The 15,322-nt window shown below is 44.1% G+C and overlaps 1 protein-coding gene across 4 annotated transcripts in view; it reads right to left on the bottom strand.

Moving 5' to 3' along the window:
- The window catches only part of LOC126458138 (uncharacterized), a 404,279-nt gene that overhangs the window by 258,841 nt on the left and 130,116 nt on the right, over nucleotides 1-15,322 (bottom strand). For 2 of the 4 annotated variants that reach the window (XM_050094982.1, XM_050094984.1), the window contains exon 3: nucleotides 1,234-1,263. The exons of the other annotated variants lie outside the window; for them this stretch is intronic. The gene's annotated coding sequence lies outside the window, so the exon portion shown is untranslated. The remainder of the gene's footprint in view (nucleotides 1-1,233; nucleotides 1,264-15,322) is intronic. 4 annotated transcript variants of the gene reach the window in all.

Below are 15,322 nucleotides of genomic sequence, written 5' to 3'. Positions count from 1 at the left end.
CGGCAAGAGGAGAGGTAGTGGTGCAAATTTCTCGACACCCAGACTTCGCACCAATGGCGTTGACGAATTTCTAGCCTCTCTGCCGTGTTTCTCAGAACGAGCGCATGCGACACTCCTGACGGTGATCCGCTCGTCGGGTGAGGAGGGGATGTTAAACTTGGCGGCAGCCTTCGTACTACTCGAGAGGAGTAAGCTCTGCGTTGACATCGGGTTTCCCTTTCTCCCTTCCCTTCATCCGTAACAACACAAATACAACACCATACTGCATAAGCACTGGACAGTCATCACCACGACACAGGCACACCCGTGAAAATTCATAGCAGATCACACTCAAGCAACAGCAGAGGACCTCAACTAGGACCTTGTCCAGGACGGCAATGCAGGGTTTCCTCATCTGAGTACATTATAAATTATAGTGTAAATATTTGCTGTCATTCTTTCTTAGTTGCTAGTTCAACGCAGTTTATTAAATAGATGAAAATAACTGTTTGCACCTGGATTGTATTTTAGTTGTTAACCGAAAGCGACTCACGTAATTGTATATATGAAGACAGTAACTGTTCTCGAAAGAACAGATTACTGTTGTTGACCTGAAGCTTTTCCCTGGAATAAATGATGACTAAATGAAACCCTCATCTGCCGACAGGTGTTGTTAATATACCTCGACGAGGACAGCTGAAAATGTGTGCCCCGACCGCGACTCGAACCCAGGATCTCCTGCCTACATGGCAGACGCTCTATCCATCTGAGCCACCGAGGACACAGATGAATAGTTGGAATCGCCAAAGCGTGCGCGAGTAATTACTGAATGGGCAAATGTCTATAAGGTAAATTATATATGTAGAATTGTGGACAGTTGGGAATGTGAGTCTCACGGGAAGCGTGCAAGGGTTAAGTCCCTGCAGTCGCGCTATTCATCTGTGTCCTCGGTGGCTCAGATGGATAGAGCGTCTGCCATGTAAGCAGGAGATGCTGGGTTCGAGTCGCGGTCGGGGCACACATTTTCAGCTGTCCACATCGAGGTATATCAACAACACCTGTCGGCAGCTGAGGGTTTCAGTTAGTCATTATTTATCACGTAATTGTTTTCGGCTTCTTCTAGGGTCGACAACGGAATAATTGTTTAACGCATAAATATTTTGGTTTGAGATATGTTGTCTTTCACAGCGACACTTTTTGGTCAATTGAATATTCAGATTATTTGCAAGTAAAGGATGCAGCCTGAGCACTTACCGACATCTTCCCTTTTCTTTCAGCTTAGATCTGAAAAGTGAAGTAAATTTTTATATTGCACATTTATTATTATATTATACTGTTAATGTTTACATCGTTACATTAGTTCAGGGATATTATACTTGTGTGTTTTATTATTCTGTTTTCTATTCTCTCAATAAGTTCTGGATACCTTATGACTTATTTTGTAAGATCATCATTAACACAATTTCCACTTGAATAAAAATTAAATGAATCAAAAATTTTACAGAAGCTTTTGTAGACTGAATCCAGGAATCTTTATTTAACGTTAGGGATTAGCAGATAACGACATCCCAAAGAGGCATCGTTCGAAACTGTATGTAATGTCCAACATTGTACAATAGCAGTAATGCCACTGTGCTATGGACCACGTCAGTATTAGTAGAATTAAGTTAACGCAACTAACACACACACACACACACACCACACCACACCACACCACACACACACATATATATATATATATATATATATATATTGTATTTTTTACTCTCACATTTGGCCTACACAGTGAACACATTACGATCAGACTCAGTATCGCTGCATCTACAGAGAAAAGAAGACAAAAGCCATTTACAAATATTACGAAGATGGTATGGTATACATGTAGCACCGCCCCCCTCCATGCCTCTCCCGTCCCCGTGTGTGTGTGTGTGTGTGTGTGTGTGTGTGTGTGTGTTCCACCGTGAACACACGTGATCCGCTTAAGACAGGGCTGCCGCGATATGACTGCGCAGAGAGTACGTCACAGCAGAGGGGCCTTGCCTCGCCTCTGTGAATGAACTAGCTTTTTGCTCTCGCAGCACTGCTTACGTCTGCACTCTATCCTCGCTGCAGATCGCAAGCAATTGAAGTCAAGGCCGTATCCTAATGCGTATTGCTATAGTGCGCACGTTCTTAACATTAGTAAGCCAAGTGCGCAGTCGTGACTACAGCTAACTTTGATTTAAGGGACAGTACCTCCTGGTCCTCACTGTTTATCACATGGTTCTCCTTTTAAAGTGCAGATACAGTAGAACACCCGAAAAGGACGTTCCGTTGATGAATCCTGACTTTACTGGGTGCGGACACACTACTCCATGTTATTTTGATTAGGAATATGCCCCATCAGAATCTAATCGTGAGGCGAGTCCGAAAGGCGACAAGTTTTTAGCAAATACGGAGCCGGTTATCAACATAACACATCTGACAGCACTGGATGTGCTCAGCCGATGTATTTGACACCTCTGATACAGTTATGGCATTTATTTTAGAGTTCTTTGTGTTGCACGGAGGTCTCTTTTCTATGAGTTTACCTCCTTGTTTACAATGGCCAGATGGCAATGTGCCACACTTACAGGATTTATAATTCAATTGTCCAATGATCTGAAGGCGGCAATATAACTTTGCTGGAACTAGTAATGAGGATATGTATCAATTGCGATCTGGGCAATAAAACTTCTGTTTTGGAAGCCTTTTTACATTGATATAGAGATCCTCTCCTTCTGACAATGTCAGGTAATTACAAAAAAAGAATTATAGTTACTGGCAGGAGTTGCCGAAATAGCCGATAGTGAGCGGTCAGCATGTGGCACTGACAACATTTCTGCATTCCATGTCAACCAAATTGTGTGTCCTTATTTCCTCTTTAGAATCCACTCTCCCTTCAGTCGATCCATTCTCTGAGCTAAAATAGAAGCAAAAACAGAACTCACTGTACCATTATTTTCTATGAGAAAATCGTTCGTAGTTGGTTTTCCGCAAACACGTGACAAGAGAAACTTATTATCGTATCCCCCTCGGGTTTCTCTGTTGGCCCATCACGGACAGGGGGCATCGGCTAGTTAAGTAATTGTCAATGTCAACTAAATTCTCCAACAGCCGTTTAACTTAAGATGTTATTTTATTTTGAAGGTTAGTAGTTTCAGCAGTTCACTATGCCATTCTCGGGCTCCATATGCATTCCTCCGAATAAATGAAATGCCATATAGCGCCATAAATTCATGGATGTCGTGAATTATCGTTTCACTAGTGACTTTATAGCAACTTCGAATGAAGCACTAACGAAACGATTGAATTCACAACATCCATGGATTTATGGCACTATTTTACATTTGCTTTTATTTGGAAAGATGCATATGGGTCCTGAAGATGGCATAGTGAAATGTTGAAACAGGTAGCCTTCAAAATAAAACATCTTAAGCTACACGGCAGTAAGAGAATTTAATTGACATTGACAATTACCTCTCAGGTTTAGTCGTAAAATAGCCTGTCAAAAACTGAACACGGATCAAGCATGAAAACAGGAAGACGTTTACCAAACTGTGAAAAAAAAACATCGAGCGAGCTGCAGAAACTACGGCATCGTGATCACGGTGTTGGACTGCAAAGCCGCAGATCCGTGTTCAAATCTCACTCGTGCCCCTGTCAACGGCCGAACGGACTGTTCTAATTTTGCAGGAAAAAAATGGGGCACAGTCCAACACCGTAACCACATAACCAGGACACCGTTGTTATTCAAATTCGCTCGACGTTGCACATCTTGAACTGTGTTCAGTTTTTGAAGGGCTATCCACTGGACAATCTTACAACTAAATCTGAGGGTGGTGCGATGGGGAGTGTCTCTTGTGAGCAACTATTTTGTATATACTTCAGTCCGTGTGAACCATCCACGTCTGTTGGAATCATTCCCCCAAATAAAACGAGCTAAGTACGAAAGCGCGACAGGCATTCGTATCTACGTCCTAGTGGGAAAGTAGCTTTAGAGCAGACGACCGAACGAACAACATATCTTTAGTTTCATAACAGCTTTTTAGGCCTCTGCTGTACATGGGCACCTCGAAATAATAAAGTTAGCAAATTAGTTTTTTTTTGTTTGCAGGTACACGTCAGCAGCCCTGCTAATCACTGAAACCCCCGCGCCACAGTACCGTAGCCCACAGACAGAAGTGGAATATCGTGCAGGAATTCGTATTCTATATTTGAAGGGGACAACGCAGCAACACATCATGTAAGTGAAACTGTATGCCAAGAACGTAGCATCATTTAGCATAGTGTTGGGTGGCGTGGAGCTTACAGTGTGGTCAGACAAGTGTGAAGTGTGGTCACACAAGTGTGGTCAGACAAGTGTGAATGCAGACAATCTCTCCCTGAAGGACCGGTATCGCAAGAAAATCTGAGGCCCGCCGGTGCACGAAGACCTGCGTATCAAAATCGAGGCGACACTGGAAAAATGAGGAAATAAGACAGTTTTCTACATCCTGCACGACTTTTTAATCATTTGAGCCAAATCAATGTAACAAAAATTGATTTTCAAATTGTACATAAAATTGACCTTTAACATGATGCTACGCAACAAATACAACAACAAGTTCGCAAGAAGTAATCAATCTATTACATTAAGGAGTGTGTCCATTTCATTTTAAAACTTTTCACAAAATTAACCTTTACTATTACAGTAAGCAACGAAAACAAGAAGAAATTGGCAAAAAGTAAACAATTATCTGAAAGTTTGGTTTCACTTTGGAACCACTGGCACGTGCAGTTTTCAGCCACACATCATTTCATGAAATATATTTGAAGGCAATTTCTCATTTTTCCTAGAAACAATCCCACTTCTCGAAATTTCTATGCATTGATAACGCATTTTGGTCCTGAACAACAAGCAAAAATGGGCATAAAATTTAGACATACAGCTTCTGTGGTTTTATTTCGAAACTACTGGAAACAGCAGTAGTACGAACTCAAATTTATGTTACATTAACTTTAGATACACCTACTTTCGCCGTTATTGATTTCAATCTCATCACTATACATATAAAAAACAACAAACGACATAATGTTCTGCAACCCCGCAGCACATGCATCACGTCGACTAAGGCACACAGGCGTATTTTGACGCAAAAATTTTACGGAAATTACGGCAAAGTTTTCTTACCGCAGGCACCTGACTACACCATATGTTAAATAACGCAAAGTTTTATGCGGTAAATGACGCAGGTTTGGGAGCAGGCCTGCTACATGATTTATTGTTAACGGAGTTCCCTTTTCAGCACGGTCCATTGTTCACCGACCTGAGTCAGTATGAGAATTGAGAAAAGCAACGACAGAATTGGAACACAACATCAAAAGTGAGTACTTCGTTATTGGTAGTCAGATAATGGCAACAGAGAAATCAGAACAAGTGCTGGATAATCCAATAATTTTTGAACAGGCCTCGAACAGGAAAGTTGATAAATATAGATGAAAGACTGAAAATTATCCAAATTCGTATTTTGATCATCATCGTATGTCACTACAATCATCTGATTGTCTCTCTTCTGCAGTACGTGGAAAATTTACGCGCAGAGATACCACCTGCGAGAGTTGTCGGAATTGAATCTTATTTGTTATACCGATTTTTTTAACCAGTGTCGCGAACTCCATATAAACATTTGTGCTTGTCAGCCTCCATTACAAGCAGTTCACTTGCAAACTCCATTGTAAATGTCTGACTGCCCACGCCTACTTCGGTGAAAGTATGGTTCAAATGGCTCTGAGCACTATGGGACTTAACATCTGAGGTCATCAGTCCCCTAGAACTTAGAACTACTTAAACCTAACTAACCTAAGGACATCACACACATCCATGCCCGAGGCAGGATTCGAACTTGCGACCGTAGCGGTCGCGCGGTTCCAGACTGAAGCGCTTAGAGCCGCTCGGCCACACTGGCCGGCTCGGTGAAAGTAGAGCAACCGTCAGCAATCGTGGCCACCAGTACCCGCCGGCTAGAACACTGTGTTCTTCAATCCACTAGCCGCTACAAATTGTGCCTTCTGACCAAGAAAATGGGCCCAGGACCATCCGTCTGCGGTACGGCCTTAAAGCGCCTGTCCTTCGAAAATGTGCGTCAATTGCCGTACCGTGTAGCTACGGTCATCGCCCGTGTAGCATTGCGTAAGAGACAGCTACAGTGCACTAAATTCATAGAAGTACTTCAGTGTACCACTAGACGTCTCGTTTTGCAATAGCGTTCGGTTGTTTCATGAGAAAGGCACTTGATTTTTTAAAAAATTAATAAAGTGGTGGTTTCAGCTAGAAGCCACTGGTACATAAATGGTTAAACAAGAAAAAGGTCGGCGCCCACTGGGTTCCGCGACTGCTCACTCCAATACAAAAAGCCCGCCAAACAGGCGCAGCGGAAATGTTGCAGTTGTGACAGGCCAATCCAGATTACTTCTTTAACCAACTAACCACCATGGGCGAGTTCTGTATGTATTACTACGTCCCTGAGACAAAGGAGCCAAGCAAGCATTGGATACGTGTGGATTTATCACTGCTGAAAAATGCGACGAGCAAACAATCAATGGGCAAGGCGAAACTGAGTGTTTTATTGTGCGGTGCTAGCAGATTACGCTCGTAGGGGACAAAACGGTTACGGAAGCATACTACCGAATTTCCTAACGAGGTAAGTTGCGCACAAAGTAACTTGGCCCACAGCCGAGGAGAGTGCATGATAGAATAGACAGTAGTAGTGGTGGTGGTGGTGGGGGCTCTGCTGTGAAATATCACCGTGATGTGGGGGAGCAGCAGTTCGCCAGCTCATATGCACAAAAGGTACACTCATAAGCCAAACATTTGTATGACCACTGCCCAACGCGGCGCTGGATGCCGCGTAGTGGCGCTGCGGGCACGTGACGCGATAACAAAAGTACGTAAGCGAGCAGATACGACGGGAGATCACCCCACCGAAGATATGGACTGCAAATGGGGACTTCCATTGAGATAAGCGACTTTGACAAAGGGTAGGTTATTATTACGCAGCGCCTGTGAATGAGTATCTCGAAAATGGAGAAGCTGGCCGAAAGTTTACGTGCTACTGTTGCGAGCATCTACAGAAAGGGGTAGATGAACAGTGAAACTACCGCTAGGCGCTAAATGGTTGGATGTCCACGACTCTTCACAGAACATGGGGTTCGGAGGCTTGTCTGAATAGATGGTGATCTGTGGCATTTCTGCCGAAAGAGCACAATGCTGGTGCACTCACCATTGTTTTGTAGCACACCGTTCATTGGACACTGTTAAACATAGAGCTCCTCAGCAGACCACTCCCACGTGTTCACATGTTAACAACTTCAATTACGACTCCAGTGGGCACGGAACCTTCGGGATTCGACCGTCGGTCAATGGAAACGTGTCGGCTCTACACTAGGTCGGTGGTCGTCTCCACATGCGCCGTCATCGAGGTGAACGGTGGCTAGAAACGTGCCCCGCACTACGGACGCAGGCTGGTGGGACCATTATTATGCTATGGGAGACGTTCTCCTGCGCTTCCATGGGACTTGTGGTAGTAATCGAAGACACGCTGACAGCTGTAAAACCACCTGCATCCCTTCATGCTTTATGCCTTCCCCGACGGCGATATCATTCAGCAGTGTAATTGTCCGTGTTCCAGTCCAGAACCGTGCTACAGTGGTTTGAAAAGCATTACAGTTAACTCACGTTGTTGATTCTGCGACCAAATTCGCCTGATGTAAATCCTATGGAACCCATCTGGGTAGCTCTCACCGCGTACGCGAAGCAGAGGTCCGTTATTTACACGAGTTACATGACCTGTGCTTAGACATCGAATGTTACATATCTCCCCAAACCTACCAACAAAATGTTTGTTGATACGCAAAATCGGCGACGTTTTTCGTTCCTAATACGGACAAACAAGTTATGAAACAGATGGTTATAATATTTTGGTTCATCAGTGTGTATCTTCAATAACTTGTAAGCTATAGCTAGCGAAATGAGATTTTCACTCTGCAGCGGAGTGTGCGCTGATATGAAACTTCCTGGCAGATTAAAACTGTGTGCCCGACCGAGACTCGAACTCGGGACCTTTGCCTTTCGCGGGCAAGTGCTCTACCATCGGAGCTACCGAAGCACGACTCACGCCCGGTCCTCACAGCTTTACTTCTGCCAGTATCTCGTCTCCTACCTTCCAAACTTTACGGAAGCTCTCCTGCAAAGGTCCCGAGTTCGAGTCTCGGTCGGACACACAGTTTTAAACTGCCAGGAAGTTTCATGTAGCTAGCGGGGCTGCAAACTTTCATATTAACAGCGTATGCCATTACGACAAATAATGACGCTAAAAGTCAACACTCTCTCTCTAGAGTAACGAAAAAGAAATAGTTGCATAGAAAAGAAAAAGTCAGCGAAAGCAGAACAAGATCGGCAACGTGCCACCAGAAGGAAATCTCATAAAACAAAGTGTAAAGGAATGCATTGTAGCTAAGTCACTTCCTGCAATGTTGGCAATGTAAACTAAAGAAAATGTCATGTGGAATTTACAGTGAGATGACAAAATTAATGGGATAGCTATATGCACACATATAGTAATACGCATACACAAGGTATAAAAGAGCAATGATTGGCGGAGCTGTCATTTGTACTCAACTTACTCATGTGAACAGGTTACCTACGTGATTATACCTGCATGATAGGAATTAACAGACTTCGAACGCTGAACAGTAGTTGGAGCTAGACGCATGGGACATACCATTTCGAAAATCGTTTGAGAATTCAATATTCCTACATCGATTCACGACCGAGAGCAGCGGCATTTACGAGTTGTCACTGCTAACAGGCACAACTGTGGGTGTCATAACGGCAGAAATCAAAGTGGGGCGGAGGACGAATGTATCCGTCAGGACAGTGCGGCGAAATATGGCGTTAATAGGCTATGGCAGCAGACTCCCGACGCGAGTGCCTTTGCTATGAGTACGACATGGCTTGAGCGCCTCTCCTGAGCGCGTGACCATACCGTCTGGACCCTAGATGACTGGAAAATCTTGGCCTGGAAAGATGAGTCCAGATTTCAGTTTGTGAGAGCTGATTGTAGAATTCGACTGTGGCGCCGACCCCGCAAAGGCATGGCCCCCCAAGTTGTCAACAAGGCACTGCGCAAGCTGGTGGTGGCTCCATAATGATGTGGGCTGTGTTTACATGGTATAGACTGGATCCCTGTTATGTTTATCTACTTTGAGATCGTTTACAGCCTTGTTACGTGGAGACCATTTGCAGCCTTTCATGGCCTTCATGTTCCCAAAAAACTATGAAATTTTAATGGGTGACAATGCGCCTTGTCACTTGGCCACAATTGTTCGCGACTGGTTTGAAGAATATCCTGGACAATTCGAGCGAATGACTTTGCCACTCAGATCGCCCGACATGAATCCCAACGAATATTCTTGGGACACAATCGAGAGGTTAGCTCGTGCACAAAATCCTGCACCGGAAACACTTTCGCTATTATGGACGGCTGTAGAGGTAACATGGTTCAGTATTTTGCACGGGACTTCCAATGACTTAATGGGAGGTATCCTATGACTTGTTACCTAAGTGTATGTGTCAGTGTCTTGAAACCATATGGGTAATATTACCTAAAAATTTTTGTGCTCATCACGTATGCTGCCAAAGTAGTGATGCCTTGGGACGTACTTCCACCAGCCCCCCCGCCCCCTCCTTTATTTTCTTTATTGAGTGAGAGGGACAGCTAAAAGCTGCTTAGTTTTTAATGAGACTTTCGCTTCTTTGTTTGCCTCTTCCGTCACAAATTTAATGACACATTTACCTACACCTCTGGTGAAGACTCCGGCGCCATGGAACGTAGTAAAGAGGAAGCAAAAACAACGTTCTACGTGCCATCTGACATGGCCACCGTTCTCGAGTTACTTCTTTGAACTGTCAAATTTTGCCTCACCCACTGTATTCTCCTGGTGTGGTACTCAATTTCTTCTAGCTCTTTTGTCGTATGAAGAAATCAATGAGATGCGGGCATTTCCAGAATGACGACGAGGAGATTTCCGGGGTGGAACGTTTCCTGAAGAGCCGAAACGCAGACTTCTGTACTCAAGGCATCTGTCAAGTCATGCACAGTTGTGAAAATGGTCGTACTGAAAGCTGGATATTAGTAACACCATAAACATGTTTCTGATGCGTTATGGACCTTGGAGAGGGAAAGTGGAGCTTACTGGTGGTTTTAATGGATTAATGCAAACTCATAATTTATTAATAAAAAACAATCTGAATACTTCGCGTCACTGCAAGTGCAGTTTCACCACAGCTGATCATAACACAGCTTAATCTCCAGGTATATTTTATCACATTTGGCAAGAAGAAAACGAGTCTTTTCTCTTATAGCTGATAGTGAATGATTACATTCTAGCATGTTATAAAAAATCCACCATTCAGTCACATAATATACTACAAAAGGCACTATCGTTTACCAAAAGTGATAACGAAACTCCAATCTCATGAACCGATTCAAAATAAAGAATGTTATGACAAATTTTATTAAAGTTACAGCAACTACGCAATCAATGGTTCTTTCCCCTTGGGAATCACAAAATACATTTACGAATAGTTAACAATTTCTTTAAAAGTAAATCCACGGCAGGAAACACTCAGAAACATGAATAACAAATATAAATCAATTAACTTTGCACATACTGAAATCTTCAAACAACTTTGGCACAACTGGAGCACTAAAATCTACACATCAAACGGTAGCAATCGGAGAACAACTTCACAGAAAAGAACGGAAAAAAATTTCAACATAAAAAAACAATGCAGAGTAATGAAATTTTGGGACTACATTTGTCTAGGTAACATAAGTGGTGATTATTATTTGCAGGATCACAACTTAATATAAGCACGAAATGGGCCATTGCAAATGTGAGGTGCTAATACATAAATGATGTAACTGCCAGTATGTTGAATGCAAGCATGGCAAACGTGCATGCATTTGTCGACTGGAAATAATCTGGTGATCGAGTGCGCCAAGGCAACATGTCGACACAATGTAGAACATGTTGGGTTATGACAGCGGCATGTGGGCGAGCGTTGCCCTGTTGGAAAACACTCCCTGGAATGCTGTTCATAAATGGCAGCACAACAAGTCAAATCACCAGACTGACGTACAAATTTGCTGTCAGGGTACGTGGGATAACTACTAGAATGCTCCTGCTGTCATACGAAATCGCACCCCAGACCAGAACTCAAGGTGCACGTCTAGTATGTCTAGCGCGCAAACAGATTCGTTGTAGACCCTTAACTGGCCGCCTGCTAACGAACACACGGCCGTCACTGGCACCGGGGCAGAACCAGCTTTCATCAGAAAACACAGCAGACCTCCACCCACCCTCTAATGAGCTCTCGCTTACTCCATTCAAGTCACAAATGGCGATGGTTTAGGTTCAGTGGAACGCAATTTACAGGGCGTCTGTCTCATAGTTGTCCTTTATTTAACCGATTTGTAACAGTTCGCTGTGTCACAGTCAGAGCTACACGCCGAACTAGGTGATCTTTCCTTCGGCAGTACCACGTGACCGTCCAAAGCCCAGTCTTCTTGAGACCGTATATTCTCGTGACCACCGTTGCCAGCAACCATATACAGGGCTACATTCCTGGCAAGTTTTTCTGCAGTGTCGCAGAAGGAACACCGATCTTCTCCTAGCCCTATTACACGACCTCGTTCAAACTATGTGAGCTGCTGGTAACGGCGTCTTTTTCGCCTTAAAGGCATCCTTGACTAACACCAACTCATCACGTCCAATGTCAAAAAACTGACGCACACGACCGTTACAGCGTATATTTACAGCAAACTTGATTTAGTGCCCCCATAGTGGCGCTATTATCATGCGACTGGTGCGAAATTTGAAGAGACATCGTCTTTCAGACATATAAACTTGGTTATAACTATCGTTTATATCGCACAACTCCTCCGTGGTGTGGCCACTTTTTGCCTCAGTGTATATCTAACCAGCTGTTAGACAATCTCGGCGCTAGCAAAAACGAGCTCCTTGCTCAGGCCGTGAAAGCCCAAGGGATGTGTACAGCTCACCGTGTCAACCTCTGCCTTGTGGATGTGCTATGGAAGGGCATGTGAGTAGCACACCGCTCTCCCGTCCGCCTCCTTAGCCGAGTGATCAATGCGTCTGACCTCCATGCAGCGGGCTTGAGTTCCATTCCCGGCCTGGTCGGAGACTTTCACCGCTCGTGGATGTGTTGTTATCATCATCATCATCATCATCATCATCATCATCATCATCGACACTGAAGACATCCAACTGGAAAGCCTTATAACTCGACAGCCGAACTTACCCAGCCATCAATGCCATCCGCTGATTACCTTACCGCTCTCCCGACAGTTTTGGCAGACTTTTCAGACTCTGGAAGCCGCTAGTACTCGATCAAGTAGCTCCTCACTTGGCGTTATGAGTCCTCCACCAAGGAAAAATCCTTTGCAGTACCGGAAATCTAACCCGGGTTCCTCCGCATAGCAGCCATATATGCTGATTACTCAACTATGTAAGCGGGTTCCTGTGCTACCAACGCAGTAAATATTTGAAAGCAGTTTAACGATGAGAAGATTCCGAAATTAAGCCGTTAATAAAACATCAGTCCTTTGCATAATTCAAAAGACACGTGGTAAGCAAACAAGACAAACTTAACATTAATTTTAAAACAGGGGATGGACAAGAAGGGATTCTGGCATTCAGAGCAAGTCATTCACTTACAGTAGGGGCCAATGAACTGACATACACAGTTTAGCAAGGACACAAGCTCACGCGACGTGGCAACATTAACTCAACCCCACGAATGACATAAATGTGACGTAAGAGACAACTAAGAAGACAACGCCATAACGGATCAAAATGACAGCCAAAGCAACGTCCCTCACACACAACTCAAATATGGATCAACGATAATCTCTGTCAAAAAATGTCGCTGAAGCACTGAGGAAGCATACCTTACATCCCGTCACGCTGCTGCGCCAGCTCATAGCAGCAATGAGGGAAACTACTGAATACCGTATCTTCTTGCAACCACAGCTAAGCACAATACTAACACTATCCTATCCTATCACTTTTGCAACCGGGCAGCCGCAGTGGCCACGCGGTTCTGGGCGCTGCAGTCCGGAACCGCGCGACTGCTACGGTCGCAGGTTCGAATCCTGCCTCGGGCATGGATGTGTGTGATGTCCTTAGATTAGTTAGGTTTAAGTAGTTCTAAGTTCTAGGGGGCTGATGACCTCAGATGTTAAGTCCCATGGTGCTCAGAGCCATTTGAACCATTTTTGAACTTTTGCAACCACCCTTATGGAACGTGACATTCACTCTGACACCGCCCTCCGTTCACGGCAGCGAGAAATAGCAGGCAGACAAACCGCAATTGTTGCCTGTAACTCCGCACCATCCGTCCAGTGCGTTGTTTCCTTTTGCGATGTATAATATTAATGCTGATAATGGTGTTAAGATTTCTCACCTTTTGGTAGCTTGCCCAAGTTTTACTTCGACTTCTCAATTAAGGTTGCCTTCTGGTGGTTTCTTGAAGTTGTGTGCTTGCTAATCAATGCTACCGGTTATCATGTACGGCTCTTCTCCGATTGTGTTAGTGCGAAGACTAAAAATGCTGTAACAGATCTCGCAATTTCGAAGTCATTACATCAATACATATCTAAATATACCTGTCACGTCTAGTGAGGTAAGTTCAACTTCGTAATGAATGAACAAATCGTTTTTCCGTCCTATTCTGTTTTTACAACGGCTGATGGCTTCTCTTCTGTGAGACGTCCAAAACATCTTCAAGCAGTGACGGCACAGCACAATTAAACTTCCACACAGCAAGTAGGTCTGCTAGGGTGCCATCACGCCTTCTAGACATTTTGCATGCACCCCGTTTCATGGGCATTAACTACAAATTATAACAACCTCAAGCAGTGTAATTCCCCCACCTACTACTGAGGTACTTACGCTTTTATGCGATCCTCGTTTTTTTATTTTTCTTTCTTCTTCTTCTTCTTCTTCTAACATCGAGGAAAAAGTGGAATATGTACCTCTGGACAAGCTACAGGTTACATCTCACCGATCGTCGTGTTGCTTAAACGGCAGCGAGAACTGGCAGGCAAACAGCCTGCACCCGTTGCTTGTAACTTCAGGCTAGGCATACCTGTGCCGCACTCAATACACGGCAGCGAGAAGTGGCAGGCAAATGGCCTGCACACTCCGTGCCGTAGTTTCGGAGTGCCCTCACCGCTTAGCGGCCGAGCCTCCGTGATTGCAGTACAGAGAGTAGTTTCTCCACATCGCATTCCAGACGACAGTGTGTTCACTTTTTCGATCCCGGGCAGCATAAAGACAGATCAGTGTTGCCAACTCGTTTTCGACCATGTCCGTACATGACATGTGGAAAGTCCCTGCGTTCATCTTGACAGTCCCTGCAGACGCAAAAAATTCTAGACCGACGTAAAAAAAGACTTATCACGTATTGGGTGCATCATTTCCCCTTTATGAACAATTCCATACACTGAACGGTCTCTGTTTTCAAACAAAGTAGTCACAATGTTATTTCGAAGCTTACTGCTGTTCGTTTCTGCGCCATATGCGGCAGCACATAATTTTGTGCTTCCTACTAAAGGCGCCAACAGACGCAGCGAAATGCAGCCTGTCTTGGAAATGACGCACTGTTTCCAGTTCTCCACTGGAGGTGTCTGAAAAGGAAAGACTCATTTTTATATTAACTGAACTGATCTATGTGAGCTGTTTATTCTTTATTTTCAACAAGCGAACCTGCGACTAAGAATGTAACTGTAACAATGAGATTACAGTAGAAGCGCTGAAGTTAGCATTGTGGGGCCTTGGTTTCGGTCGGTACACGTCTGCCCCATTCGGAGCACTCCGCGTTGATTGTCTTTTATTCACGATTGTTGCTAGTGTCACGGTTTCCTAAAAAATGGCAATTTTTCTTCTAATCATTGCGTTGTATTGCAATAACTTTATTGTAATTTACGTTCTTAGCTACAAATAAGTATCGTATTTGGAAATTATTCCTAGGTAATGCGCATTTCCTAATCTATGTTACTTCCGCAGAAAATTTGTACCTTATGCTGGGCAGCTCATCGGCACAAGAAGCTCTAAATAATCACATCAATACTTCCCGTGTCGCGTACCCTCGCTAGACGGCGACTACAATACTTTCTTTCTGCATCACATTTCGTCCCTGAGGTAGGTAAAAGGACCTAAGTGTAGAAACATGCCCCAACGGTTGGCAATTATAGCT

The sequence above is a fragment of the Schistocerca serialis genome, chromosome 2, assembly GCF_023864345.2.
Source record: "Schistocerca serialis cubense isolate TAMUIC-IGC-003099 chromosome 2, iqSchSeri2.2, whole genome shotgun sequence".
In the NCBI taxonomy this organism is placed as follows: Eukaryota; Metazoa; Arthropoda; class Insecta; order Orthoptera; family Acrididae; genus Schistocerca; species Schistocerca serialis.
The sequence above is the reverse complement of the archived record's forward strand: the minus strand, read 5'-3'. Positions and strand labels throughout refer to the sequence as shown.